We start from the raw sequence: 12,963 nt of genomic DNA, 5'->3' as shown, positions 1-12,963 counted from the left end.
TTATGACTAATGGGCCCTAAGCTGTTAGCAGCCCACATTATAAATAAGTTATTGCAGTGCAGAAATTACACGTAACAGGTCACAAAATTTTGAAACCTAGAGAGCCTCCTCTCTAGAATTCGGCCGCCCCCTTCCCTCACAGTGTTCGAAATTCAGTCTGCAAATTTCTAAATTTGCAGTCTGATTTAACAGATCATATCTGTTCTATCTCATCGTAGAAACTTCTGATAGACTTTCTAGTGCAGTCTATCAGAGGGATTAAACTTCTGTTCGTGGACTTGATTGAAAAATTGTTCGTTCATCAGTTCCTGGGATATACAACAAGAGCAGATTAATCTGTTGGTGTCCATAATCTCGCTTCGAGATTTTAAGGTAAAATTTATATGATTTAAATTTTATGTTATCAATTTTAATCGTAGGAATTTGATACCCATGATATGGAATTGTTCCATATAAAATTTTAAAACTTCCGCTGCACCGGGTATCACTTTCTTTTCGATCCGGAGAACGACATTGTTCTAACAAAGTATTCTAGGGACAGCTCTATTTTCCTATATCACGACTGATCACCCAAATTATCGTTTCTAATCGGGGAAAAATTCACTCCTGAATATGTTCTAAATCATAATCAGGTTATTAACACACCCATTTAGCTTACAAAATCATCTGTTTACTCTTAACGATCCTGTTTAAAATTGAAACAACCCATGCAATTAATTCACTAACTAGCAGTCTTCTAGCTAGAACTAAGTATAATTAGTAGTCGTAATTCCTTAGAACACAACGATATCTTAGGGTTTAATCTAGTACTAATACTATATTCCAACACTATAAACACTTACTATGCAGTTACGAGCCAAATCTCTACTCAAGAAATCGAAATGACAGTTGAAACTATAATCCACCTGAGTCTTCATCATGATGGATCATATAAGGAAGCAAACATACAAGTAATGCTGCTCAATATGAAATAAGATAGTGCAAGCATTGCAAGCAAACGACCTGGAGATGAAAATCTGGATAAGTGAAAACAACTCACTCATAATTCAATTCTAGGTGTGAGTGAATAATAATGTAGGATCTAAGAACAACGAATATAAGCCAACAAGATATCAAATCTCGTGATCACTCATCCATGGGTAATGACACCATGCCCAAACAATCAAAGTACAATCAAGGCAATCAATGTGACTTCAGTCAAGAGAAGTCCACACAAATCAATAATCAGGGAAAACAATGGTCTCAAAGCAAAATCAGATGTCAGTCACACACCATAAGTAGATTGCCCAAAAATAAAGACAAAGTGAATCTTACTCACATCAACATGTGGATCTAGAACCGAAGGAAAATTTCAAGAAGTGTGAAATACGAACAAGGTTTTATTAAACAGTTCAACCAATGTCAAAGTAGCAGATTACAATGTTGACTGATGTCATACGAATCCATAAATTCACAAAGAAAGTGCAAGGAGATTTCGGATACTCAAAAAGTATATTTTGCAATGGATATGAGCACAAGAGAGGAAAAGAAAACAATGTTCGAAATAATAGTTCATATGATCGAAAGGCTTATAAGTAACCGATTCACTATTGTCCAAAAATCATATTTATCCACTTAAGAAGAGTAAAACTTAGTCTATTCATAATATAATACAAAGCACGTACCCCAAGTCTTCGCATGAGTTTCGATTCATTAACTTAACTGACAAAACACACGCCTATCAATTTCTAAACAATCTAAGCACTCAGTCGTATCCAATTAAAATCCAATATTAGAAAATTATCTATAATATAGTAACACACAATTAATATCTCCTAAGACGCAAGTTTAATATTTTTCGACAAACTCCTACCATCCCATAAAAAATATTAACACTTCCTAGTAACTCAAACAACTTCCATGTACTATCTAAAACTTGAAGAAACATTGGTACACGAACTCCGCTTAACTTGAAGTCGTATGATAAAAAAAATAAACATTTTATTGATATACTTTAAACTACATAAAGAAATTTTAAAAAAAAATTCACACTGAACTACATATTTAAATAAATTAAACACCTAGTTTTAAAAATATTTTTTAAAAAAGGTGACATCAAAACATTTAAAGTAATAACTCAAATGCGCCTAACATATAAAATTTCTTAAAACTTACAAACTTTGAGGCGAGATTCCCTAGGTTCCAGCAACCAGCAGTAGGCACAACCCAAAGTAGGACCGTCTCTCTGATACCAACTGAAATGACCCTAACCTCTAGTTTAATTAAATGAATGAGAAAAATTAAATTTAGGAGTATTAAATATATTGCCATAATTAATATAGAAATTTTTTTTAAATAAAATTCTCCATGACCTATCTGTAAATGCTTAACCCGACCTGTCTCAACTCAGTATTTCAAAATAAAATAAAGGATCCCAAAAGGTAAGAAACATCTCAAATGCGGAAAAGTAAAGGAAGCGACAGTCATGGGTGTGCTCCTCCAGGTGCTATCAACCCTGGTGATCCTACCCCTCGGCCACTGAGAAATCATGCTCACCTGCACCAAGCAGATGTAGTGAGCCTAAAGACACAACAAAAATATGAGGTGAAATAACGGATAATAAATATACATGCACACACAATTAAAAATATCTTATACTGAAAATACATTGTCTTTCCTTAACTAGGACACTAGCAAAGAGAGAAACTTGGAACATCACATGCAAGACTGAATCTAACTGACTGAAACTGAACTAAACTACAACTGCATAGCAAGACTGAACATGTGGACTGAAAAGACTGACTGAGAACTAATAAACTGAACTGTAAACTGATAAATTGAACTGTAAACTGATAAACTGGACTGTGAACTGATAAACTGAACTGTAAACTGATAAACTAAACTGTGAACTGATAAACTGAACTGTGAACTGATAAACTGAACTGTGAACTTAGATCCTTGATGTTAACCCTCTATTTTGATCGATCAATGGCTGCATGCAATATACTATGTCGGCAAGATGTCGAGATCTATCCTGACGCAACATTGCCCCTTTTTATCTAATTTGGTAGGGATTCCGATATTTCTCCCGGCCGCACACTACCCGTCATTTTGGTAGGGATTCCGAGCTGTCTCCCGGTCGCACCCTACCCATCGTTTTGGTAGGGATTCTGAGATGTCTCCCAGTCGCACCCTACCCATCAGTTTGGCAAGTGAGTAGAGACATCCCTCAACCGACATTGCCCGTCTTGTCACAATCAACTCTCCTTGTTCAAAATACTTTTCTTTTCTTGACTCGACTCGAAAACTTAGACTAAATTTAAGAAAAAATGACTTTGTTGCAAATATTTACTCGATTAATCGACTCAAAAATAAATGATGAAAGATGGTTGACAAGGATGGTGATTTAGGTGGCAAACCATAGCTAAGAGTCTAGACTTTACTTTTGGCACTTAGGACGTATCCCGAGCAATCCACTTGCAAAGCTTATAAGTTACTCAATTCTTAATCAAAACGACTTCCGCTAGAAAACACGGTTTCCATGCACTTTATACTTAACTAGGAAGTCATCCTCGAGGTACAAATATTATCCAATAATTTCTGGCAATAATATTTCCGGGCAGCAACACTTAACATCTAAATTTTGTGCCTTAACATTTATTAGCCTAGAACTCTACCAAAACTTAACCAAATGGGTTTTCGCTTGAAAAGACGTTTCCATAACATCCTAGGCTATTTCTAAACCCATGACCTTAGCCAAAACACGTGTGCAACTCTATTTTGTATGACCTAAACCGGACATCCCCCAACACTTAGCAGATTCTGCTCGATAACCCTTCTTCCTTCCAAGACACTTAAACCTTTATCTCCCAAGTTAACAATCTTTAAACTAGGACCTAGACCACTCCTTATACCTCTTCAAACCTCTAGGATAGCTTTCCCCTAGCCTATTGCCACCCGAAATAACAGTCACTGTCCCTGCCCCAGAAACCTGATCCCTTCAACACCAACCGACAGCCCTTGTAGCGACCCAACCCGAATCCACTACCTAATCAGAGTTAAGAGCATAATTAAGCATGCATTAAAAAAATCGCTGCGGAAGACTTAAATAAAAGCATACCGGTAGAATAAAACTGGTTAAAAAAATTCGATTATACAACCCAATCGAATTAAATAAGCCTAAAGGGCAAAAACCTACAGCTAATCCTGCTGTCTTCACTGGTCACTGGCTACTCCAAGCTCTTGGTGCTCAATCCTGCACCTACACCTGCCCCGTCAAATGGGTTGTTCAGATACACAGAAAAGACTAGACGTGAGCTCTAAGATCAATACGAAAGCACGGGTAAAACATACAAATATGATGCATGCACATGACAGGGTATCCATATCTGGGATAACTGTATACAACTGCTCAGTAATGGCGCCTAGGATATGAGTGGTACAACCCGGGGAGCAAACCCTGCGTACACTGCTCATTCCTAACGGACGTAGACCGTGTCTTCCAGATGCCAGTTTCGGCTAACCCGTCGGTCACGGGGCGCTCGACATCAACTGTCCGAACAGGGCTGAGGCTCTACATGGATCATCTCAAAAGATGGACAGGAACAATATGATATGCACATGCTGCATAATAATATGACACACAAATGCAACATATAAGCATGCAAAACTCGCTGGCTATCTCAGTCAGTACTTACGTAACTTATTACAGGCAGTCCTAGCAGTCCCACTCTAGGTTCCAAGCCTATCATCAACTCTACAATGCAATTACCCATGCATCATTAATTAAGCTCTAAAAGCCTTAACTAAACTATTGCATACTCCTAAATATTTTTAGGAAACCATAGCTTTACCTGCGTCCGTCGTTAGCCCTTTGCTGTCGCTTGCCTCAAAACTAGGTCACAGCTCCGCTACGACGCCTGGATAGCTATGCCACTTCCGGATTCTCCATAGGACGCCTATATCTCCATATATCTTAGTTAGAAGGCTAAGGAATTGAGAGAGAAAAAGGAGAGGTGCGAGTTGAAAATGAAATTTTGGACCCCTATTTATAGGCGAAGTTAGGAGCCTCCGAACTCGACTTCGGATCCACCGAACTGGTTCGGATCCCCCGTTCCTGACTTCGGAGCCTCCGATCCTGACTTCGGATCCCCCAAAGTCCCATCAGTGATGTCATCAATGACGTATTTTTCTCGGGCAGCTGGTCATGCAGTTCGGAGCCTCTGATCTTAGGTTCGGATCCTCCGAACCCGTTCGGAGCCTCCTAACCTGGTTCGGACCCTCCGAACCCCGCCGAACCCTCGGAACCTTCCAGGCCATTTTTGAGTGTCTTAGATCCATTTTTGGACTCCGTTAACCCATTTGAAATTTATTTAATCATGTTTTACTTAATCTAAATATGATTAAATGATTAATTAATCATTAATCAATAATTCTAGATACGGCTTTCTCCCCCCCTTAAAAGATTTCGTCCTCGAAATCTAGGGTAGAACCTCGAGAACATACTAAAGACCCTTGCTCGAGTGTCTAGTCGAAATATCTTCTGACACACTCAGACTTTTGTAGAATTTCCTGTAAGCTCCATTAATGCTGAACCGCATTAACATTCTCCCAATTGAAGATTATTGCGCTATTGGTCGACAGTCAAACTCTTCTGGCACTAGCGTATCACAACAGTGATACATCTTCCATTCTGACCACGATCTCCCTGACCACGAAGGATACAACACCCGCTTGATCGAGATCATCATCCCAAGAAAAAGTCTTAGACTGACAAAGACCAAGTCATAACCTGACTGGTTTAAGACATTCATCGAATCACTAACCGAATCTAACCACCCAATGGTTCCAAAAAGCTCTCGATGTCTAACACCTCTAGTGAGAAAACACCATTCCCCACACTGTGCTAACACAATAAAACCCGCGAATTTCTCCTCAAGAGAATCTAGTTGACACAAAGCTATACTCCAACGTAACTCCTTAACAGGATTCCAAACTGGTCATCCTTCTCATGCTCCACCGAAACGAACGAGTTTCCCAAGCATTACTGAGAATTCAGCCCACCATGTCTAGTGCGAGTCACAGTTCACGTTTCTTAGTATAACTCAGCACTGTGCCCTGATGAAAACTATCATCGCTCGCCAATAATGACGCTAAGTCATCTCCTAGCCATTGTCCTGCAAAGTCACGCGTACTCCAATGGAAATCATCACTCCTCTGATGATCTACATCATCTTGACCATAGCTTATTCACCCATGAATTCAATCGATGGACATACTCCTGATAGTCATAAATACTCGCAATCACTGTACACACATCAAGACTAAGGCAAGCTCCCACCAATATGCTCGACTGGGACATTCCACAGTGCACAGACATATGGAAACACTTCCTATTCCGTCTCAAAACTCGAAAGTCACTGCACCTGGTATAACTCACCTAGGAGTCTCTAATGACACCATCATCACTAGCTACTTATCATGCACCGGACCATTGTCCATTGCTAAAAAAGCAATATCATTGACAAATAGTCTGTACGGATGTGAATCACTGATTGGAAAGAACAAATTCGATCCGTCCTGATCTTGCGAAGTCTTCGATCCCAAAGGCAAACCTCGTTGGTTACTAAGTCAAAAATCTACTATCTCTGTCATTTCAGGGACATCGCGCATCACACGCTAGAAGATTAGTGACACATCCTGCTAGATCCCAAGAATGTTATCCTAGCTAATGTCACATCTTACGATCAGACAACTGATGTCCCCCTTGCTAATGTCCATTAGCTTTTTCAACACTCGTCGGATTCAACACTACGGTTCAACACAAGAACACTTCGTCAAAATGTTCTATTGACATCCTCAATATCTTGTCAGTGGACAACTCTCACATGAAGCAGAAATCCTGATCCCCTTCGTTACTCAACCCGAGTACGCAATTGCTATCACAAAGCAATTTTTGGAATTATTATTATTTTCCTTCTTAACAAGAATGCATAATCCTAGGAAACCACCAACTCCCTTTCTTGTCTCCACTGTCAAGTTATTGCCTAACTTGACCATACAAGTCCAATTGCAATCGTCCCCGATTACAGCAATCCCAAATTATTAGTCTCCGGCAATCCTAGAGACTCTAAATCATCCAAATTGTTGAATGCTCTGAGACTGTACCAAGTACTCATCTCCTAAGCACTAATAGAAAAATACTACCCCAAGTATTTCTTAATTGTTACACCTAGATCATCACTGATTGGCTCAACCAATCGAACTCGTCGATCTTCTTAGACTCGCACTCATCAGATCAGACCACCACTGATCATCCATCCTACGTGGCTAGATCAAACTTGATTCCGTTGCCATAACGAACTATTCCCAACACTTGGAATACCCAAATTTCTCTGGTTTCAACACACCCATATTTGATAATCAGACAATTGCTATTAGTAGCATATCGACACAATCTTGTGCCTTACTACTGATAGCTGCCTTGTACACTGAACTTAATCAACCTAACTCGAACAGAGCTAGCCAATAGCCACTAGTAGTCATTAGTACAGATCCCGTGCCACTTTAGCACTACCAATCATTTTCTTGTTCACCCAAGGCGAACATCAAGACGAACTAAGCCCAAGATTTCCTCGCGATCTATCAACCTAGACCATTTCCATCCCATGGAAAATCCTACGCTCAACCTCTGAAAATATCAGACAGTACTTAGCGCAAACACTGGACTCACTATCCTTGCCTCGTTCATTCAGGATGAACATCACGATTCGTCAAGTTCAGAAATCATAACTATCGAATCTCCAAGATTCTCACAATCTTCGGACACACTCCTGATTATATCCCTTGCTAAGATTGTGCAACAATTCAAGACTAAGGTAGCTTACCATGTTAACCCACCTGGAAAACCACCAGGGCTTCACGGGTATATGCCACGCTTCCCCCACGTCTCAAATAATCTTGTACAATCCTTAACATCTGATAGAATCTATCACAGATGAAGTCAATCATCATGGAGTAGTCCGCGTATTCAAGTTGAAGTCTTAAAACAACATCCCATCCAAGTTCTTGGATGACTCCTAACACAGGGAGACTCTAACCACACTCTGATGACAACCCCTAGTCATCGCTGGTAGAAATCCGTCCACCTACTAGATCCACACGTCTAGCAGTAACCCAAAGGTTAAAACCTATCTTCTCAGAGTACATGCATGTCAAGGAAATCCCTCCAAGACTGGTTCCCACAGCAGAATACTCAACCTATATCTCTGGCACACCAGACGATATCGAGCCATCGATATCAAACCTGATATCTAATCCAAGGTCATACCTCGTCGTGACTGTTACCAAAAATCTAGACCCAGTAGCCTTCCCACCACCATCCCCTAAAGCACAAAGGCTCCCAGGTAACACTGGCATAGGGTCGCGCCCCATCACGTCTAGTCATGGTCATAGTCCACAATGCTCGGTATATACTGGACCTGGCATCCTGATGAAAACCCATCATCACAAGTCTAAACCTATCAAAGGTCAGACAACCTACTGTTCTAAGGAAGCAACCTAGAACAAAGCCAAATGTTCTAAACCGAACAATATTCCTATGCCTCTAGATGAGTCCACTCAATGATGGCACTATGTTAGTCCACTGACTCATTAGGTCAATCCTAGGAAAACGCCTAGCCTAACCACAAGTCATACGGTTACAATCGACCCACTCAAACCCCATGAGTTACCACAGTTGAACACTAATCAACTAGAACCAAGCCAAACTTAGAAAAATCACTTGCAATCACTCCCTAATTGCTAGATAAATAAAACATGTATCATTGCTTCAAGTTACGTACAATTCTCTTTATTACAATCCCATGTAATACATACAGTATTTGAAATACATTGAAATGTACAAACGAACTTGAAATGATACAACCAAAGTATGATGATTCATTACAACTGAAATATTGTTTACAATTACAACAATACAGTATTTAAATCATCGTAATAGTCTTCATTTTTTGAGCAAGAAGCTTCTAATCGACTCACGCATCAATGCAAGTGTACTCCCGTCCAAGTCTCTCTATATGTCCTCCCGCGAAGAACTCCGGAGAAATGGCACGTGATAGCTAACCAGCTATGCTCTGCGTCAGTGCATGTCAGTCGACCTCTTCTGCTCACGATCTACCGTCAACTTTCTTATTGCATCCAAATCATGCTTTTGAACATGAAGTTTCCCGTGTGCCTACCGAACGCATCGATACAAGCATACTGGCAAAACCATGTTCTGCATGAGTTTAATGACCTTATGCTCGAAACCTGTCATGTCTTAGACATTCAAGGCATTCCATAATGAAGGTCTATCTGACAATCTCTCCATCTATGACTGGAGAATCTTCAGAGTAGTGTCATCATCGTAATGACTGTACAGATGCAAACATGATGTAAGTCCCCACCAATCCTCTGTCACTGCCTCTGGCATCCGGTACTCGATCCAAAGCTAGGATCCACATGAGTAGAAGTCTTGAAAACTCGAACACGATCCATCGCTCCTATCCGCACTTGCTGGAATTCTATAAGCCAAATCTTTAAAAATTCCTTCCGAAGATGATAGTTTTCGGGCAACCTAATCGACGTATCATCACCTCTTTAAAAGGTCTCAACAAATCCTACAAGGATAACCCAAAGAGTCTCATTACTACCTCCCAAGTTTCTTGCATGCATGCTCTGATACTAATAAATATAGCGACACAACCCGGATCCACTACCTAATCAGAGTTAAGAGCATAATTAAACATGCATTAAATAAATCGCTGCGGAAGACTTAAATAAAAGCATACCAAAAGAATACAATCGGTTAAACAAATTCGATTATACAACCCAATCGAATTAAATAAGCCTAAAGGGCAAAAACCTACAGCTAATCCTGTTTTCTTCACTGGTCACTAGCTACTTCAAGCTCCTGGTGCTCAATCCTGCACCTACACCTGCCCCGTCGAATGGGGTGTCCAGATACGCAGAAAAGACTAGACGTGAGCTCTAAGCTCAATACGAAATCACGGGTAAAACATACAAATATGATGCATGCACATGACAGGGTATCCATATCTGGGATAACTGTATACAACTGCTCAGTAATGGCGCCTAGGATATGAGTGGTACAACCCGGGGAGCAAACCCTGCGTGCACTGCTCATTCCTAACGGACGTAGACCGTGTCTTCCAGATGCCAGTGTTGGCTAACCCGTCGGTTACGGGGTGCTCGGCATCAACCGTTCGAACAGGGCTGAGCGACCCTATATGGCTCATCTCAAAAGATGGACAGACACAATATGATATGCACATGCTGCATAATAATATGACACACAAATGCAACATATAATCATGCAAAACCCGTTGGCTATCTCAGTCAGTACTTACGTACCTTATTACAGGCAGTCCTAGCAGTCTCACTCTAGGTTCCAAGCCTATCATCAACTCTACAATGCAATTACTCATGCATCATTAATTAAGCTCTAAAAGCCTTAACTAAACTATTGCATACTCCTAAATATTTTTAGGAAACCATAGCTTTACCTGCGTTTGTCGTTAGCCCTTTTTTGTCGCTTGCCTCAAAACTAGGCCACAGCTCCGCTACGATGCCTGGATCGCTATGCCACTTCTGGATTCTCCATAGGACGCTTATATCTCCCTAGATCTGAGTTAGAAGGCTAAGGAATTGAGAGAGAAAAAGGATAGGTACGAGTTGAAAATGAAATTTCGGACCCCTATTTATAGGCAAAGTTCAGAGCCTCCGAACTCGACTTCCGATCCCCCGAACTGGTTCGGATCCCCCGTTCCTAACTTCGGAGCCTCCGATCCTGACTTTGGATCCCCCGAAGTCCCATCAATGATGTCATCAATGACGTATTTTTCTCGAACAGCTGGCCATGCAGTTCAGAGCCTCCGATCATAGGTTCGGATCCTCCGAACCCGTTCGGAGCCTCCTAACCTGGTTCGGACACTCCGAACCCGCCGAACCCTCGGAACCTTCCAGGCCATTTTTGAGTGTCCTGGATCCATTTTTGGACTCCATTAACCCATTTGAAATTTCTTTAATCATGTTTTACTTAATCTAAACATGATTACATGATTAATTACTCATTAATTTGTAATTCTAGATACGGGTTACTACAGCCCTTCGCCTCAAACTTCGCTAGCCATTTCACACAACCTAGGAACTACCATGTGAGCTACGGTCTTACCCATGGTAGCCCCTAATTCACCATCCAAACAACAAGAAAAAACTTGAATCAACACGTACTCAGACTCAATGCAAGACTATCGAAACAGGGGATGCAACAATAACCGATACTCGCAAATAAATGCCCAATCAACACCAAAAAACAATGTATATCGATCAATAGAATGAGCAACACCCCAAATGGAATCTGAAACTCTCAATCAGCTATTCACGCGGAGAACAAAAACTCGAATAACCAAACAAATAACCAAAAAATTGGGGAAACTTCTATAAATCCAAAAAAAATCGAAATGTAAGCAAGAAATACAACACACGACGTAATAATCTACTTGGTGGCCAAATAAACTCATAATCTTGCCTCACGCTAAAAATATCAAAAATGGGAGCTCGGCGGCTGGAAATCGAGCTGAAGAAGTGGAGGTGAAGCTTAATAAGTGCATTTTGTATGCATTAGTTCGTGATATTTTTATGTTTATTTTTGTGTGCATTCATATTATTTTGTGTGTTAATATGTGTTTTATTGCATTTGTGTGCATTTCATTCTCCGGGTTTTATTTGTAGGAAAAATGAAATTTAAAAGAGTTTTGAAGAGAGGAGAAGATAAGAGAAGAGAAAAGAAAAAGAAAAAAAAATAAAAAGAAGCGTGTTTGCACAACAATCTTGTGCAAACGAATTTGTTTGAACTACATGTTGTGCAAACGCACAACAATGTAGTGCAAACAAGCATGAAGAGGCGCTAACGTGCAACAAGTTGATCTTTAGCGCACGGAAGAGTGAGTTTATCGCCTAAAGCAGCGCAATCGCGCAAGGGCTGTACTGTGATTAGTTTTTCGGGCAGAAACATGCTCGCTTGTGCTCGCTCGAGCGAGAAATACAGGAGCAAAAATCTTCAGAACAGAGAGTCTCTCGCTCGAGCGAGAGGAAGGTTGTTCTCGCTCGAGCAAGACGTCGGGATCACGAAAAAATTAAAATTTTCAGAATTAAAATCTCTTATTTTTCGGGCTTTCTTTCTTGGGTTTTTTTAGAACATATAAATAGGAGATAAAAGCCGCACAACGGAGAATTCATCAGGGATTTTTGGACGCACAACCAGAGCAAGGCGGCTGGATAAGAGAAGAGATTTCTGCACTTTCTCTTTTCTTTTTCTTTTAATTTTTTTTTAATTTTAGTTTTAATTATTGAGTAGTTTATTTTCAACCAAGACGGCGTGATTGGGCCGAACAAATTCATGTAGAAAACTTGGATGTTTGTTTGGGATTTTTCAAAGTTGATTTTATTTTATTGATTGTCAGATTTATATTTGTCTTGTGAATAGTCTGATCAACTGTTTGTTTGCGTGTTAATTGATTCCAAGTCGACAGAGGAGGTTTCAATTTTGATCACTTTGAAAATCAACATATTGTAAAACCGAATAGAAATAGAATTCGGTTTCATTGTGCGATTTGGGTGTAAACTGAATTTTCACAAATATTTAATGCATTCAAATTTGATTAGAATTACGAAAGATTAATCCGTCAATATTTTAATAGGTTTGATTGTTCTAGAAATAGTCCTTTGAACAAATTAGGAGAATTCCCATGAATTAAGATTAAATCTATGTCCTGAATCGACTACATGTTACATGATTTGTTCGGTACCTACGTGTGTCTTGGTTGTCTTTGTTTTAATTATTTTTATCTTTAGCTATTTTTATTCTTATTTCTTAAGCAATTTTTATTTTTTATTCTTATTTTATTTAATTCAAAATCCTTT

The sequence above is a fragment of the Henckelia pumila genome, chromosome 3 (genome assembly GCF_033568475.1).
Source record: "Henckelia pumila isolate YLH828 chromosome 3, ASM3356847v2, whole genome shotgun sequence".
Taxonomy (NCBI): Eukaryota; Viridiplantae; Streptophyta; class Magnoliopsida; order Lamiales; family Gesneriaceae; genus Henckelia; species Henckelia pumila.
Note: the sequence above shows the minus strand (reverse complement) of the source record.